Source organism: Penaeus japonicus, unplaced genomic scaffold (genome assembly GCF_977035675.1).
Source record: "Penaeus japonicus unplaced genomic scaffold, GWHDUDI00000001_assembly GWHDUDI00000026, whole genome shotgun sequence".
In the NCBI taxonomy this organism is placed as follows: domain Eukaryota; kingdom Metazoa; phylum Arthropoda; class Malacostraca; order Decapoda; family Penaeidae; genus Penaeus; species Penaeus japonicus.
Window position 1 is genome coordinate 36,242,112 of NW_028234428.1, and position 2,500 is coordinate 36,244,611.

The window sequence follows — 2,500 nt, forward strand, 5'->3', positions numbered from 1 at the left end:
AGGAGGGAGGGACTATTATCGCTCTCTTTCTCGTTTTCGTCTCTCTCATCAACTGCATCATGAGTGCCCTTGTCTTTGATTTAATTATCTATAACGTGCTACCTTTCCTTTCGTCTTTATTTCTGATTGTTATGCTGCTCCTCCTCCACCACCTGCTCTTCTACTTCCTCCTCCCTTATTTTCTTCGTTCTCCTTATGCCGTTTCTTCTCCTCCACTTCCTCTTCCTTCTCTTTATCCTTTTCTTACACTTTCTCCCTCTCCTCCTCCTTTCCCCTCCCGATCCTTCTACTTCTCTCTCTCCTCCTCATCTCTCCCTTTGCACCCATGCCCTTCCCCCCTACCACCACTCCTTATCTCCCTTGCCCCTCTCCCTTCCCCTTTCCACCCCCTTCCCCTTTCCACCCCCTTCCCTCCCTTGCCCCCCTCCCCTCCCTCTTCCACCACCTCCTTCCCTCCCTTGCCCTTCTCCCCTCCTTCCACACCCTCTTCCCTCCCTTGCCCCTCTCCCTTCCCCTTTCCACCCCCTTCCCTCCCTTGCCCCCCTCCCCTCCCTCTTCCACCACCTCCTTCCCTCCCTTGCTCTTCTCCCCTCCTTCCACACCCTCTTCCCTCCCTTGCCCTTCTCCCCTCCTTCCACACCCTCTTCCCTCCCTTGCCCCTCTCCCTTCCCTCCCTTGCCCCCCTCCCCTCCCTCTTCCACCACCTCCTTCCCTCCCTTGCCCTTCTCCCCTCCTTCCACACCCTCTTCCTCCCTTGCCTCCTCCCTCCCTTTCACCCTCTTCCCTCCCTTGCCCCCCGTCCCGCCCTCTTCCACCACCTCCTTCCCTCCCTTGCTCTTCTCCCCTCCTTCCACACCCTCTTCCCTCCCTTGCCCCTCTCCCTTCCCTCCCTTGCCCCCCTCCCCTCCCTCTTCCACCACCTCCTTCCCTCCCTTGCCCCTCTCCCTTCCCCTTTCCACCCCCTTCCCTCCCTTGCCCCCCTCCCCTCCCTCTTCCACCACCTCCTTCCCTCCCTTGCCCCTCTCCCTTCCCCTTTCCACCCCCTTCCCTCCCTTGCCCCCCTCCCCTCCCTCTTCCACCACCTCCTTCCCTCCCTGCCTCTTCTCCCTCCTTCATCCCCCTCCCTCCTCTTCCACCACCTCCTTCTTCCTGCCCTCTCCCTTCCCCTTTCACCCCCCTCTCCCTCCCTCGCCCCCCTCCCCTCCCTCTTCCACCACCTCCTTCCCTCCCTTGCCCCTCTCCCTTCCCCTTTCCACCCCCTTCCCTCCCTTGCCCCCCTCCCCTCCCTCTTCCACCACCTCCTTCCCTCCCTTGCTCTTCTCCCCTCCTTCCACACCCTCTTCCCTCCCTTGCCCCTCTCCCTTCCCTCCCTTGCCCCCCTCCCCTCCCTCTTCCACCACCTCCTTCCTTCCCTTGCCCCTCTCCCTTCCCCTTTCCACCCCCTTCCCTCCCTTGCCCCCCTCCCCTCCCCTTCCACCCCCTCCTTCCCTCCCTTCCCCCTTCCCTCCTTCCACACCCCCCTCCCTCCCTTGCCCCTCTCCCTTCCCCTTTCCACCCCCTTCCCTCCCTTGCCCCCCTCCCCTCCCTCTTCCACCACCTCCTTCCCTCCCTTGCCCCCCTCCCCTCCCTCTTCCACCACCTCCTTCCCTCCCTTGCTCTTCTCCCCTCCTTCCACACCCTCTTCCCTCCCTTGCCCTTCTCCCCTCCTTCCACACCCTCTTCCCTCCCTTGCTCCTCTCCTCTTCCCCTTCCACCCCCTTCCCTCCCTTGCCCCTCTCCCCTCCCTCGCCTAACACCCCCTTCCCTCCCTTGCCCCTCTCCCCTCTCCCTTTCACCACCCTCTTCCCTCCCTTGCCCCTCTCCCCTCTCCCCTCTCCCTTTCACCACCCCCTTCCCTCCCTTGCCCCTCTCCCCTCTCCCCTCTCCCTTTCACCACCCCCTTCCCTCCCTTGCCCCTCTCCCCTCTCCCCTTTCCCTTCCACCATCCCCTTCCCTCCCTTGCCCCTCTCCCCTCTCCCCTCTCCCTTTCACCACCCCCTTCCCTCCCTTGCCCCTCTCCCCTCTCCCTTCCACCATCCCCTTCCCTCCCTTGCCCCTCTCCCCTCCCTCGCCTAACACCCCCTTCCATACCTTGCCCCTTTTCCCCTCCCCCTTCCACCACCCCCTTCCCTCCCTCTTCCACCATCCCCTTCCCTTCTTTGCCCCACTCCCTTCCTTCCACTACCCTCTTCCCTCCCTCCTCTCTATCCATTATCCCTTCCATCAACCCCTTCCCTCCCTTGGCCTTCTCCCTTCCCCCTTCCCTTCCTTGCCCTTCTCCCCTCCCCCTTCCCTCCCTTGCCCTTCTCCCCTCCCCCTTCCCTCCCTTGCCCTTCTCCCCTCCCCCTTCCGTCAGGGGCAGACGTCCACGGGAGGCGACCTGGCAATGGACACAATAAACTCACTAACTCGAAGTAAATTACCTGTGACGTCACTCGCCAGTGGCACTCTCGATCTCTGT

The 2,500-nt window shown here is 62.7% G+C and overlaps 1 protein-coding gene across 1 annotated transcript in view; it reads right to left on the reverse strand.

Moving 5' to 3' along the window:
* The window catches only part of LOC122253051 (dynein axonemal assembly factor 11), a 32,094-nt gene that overhangs the window by 7,892 nt on the left and 21,702 nt on the right, over window positions 1-2,500 (reverse strand). The gene's annotated exons all lie outside the window — the stretch shown is intronic.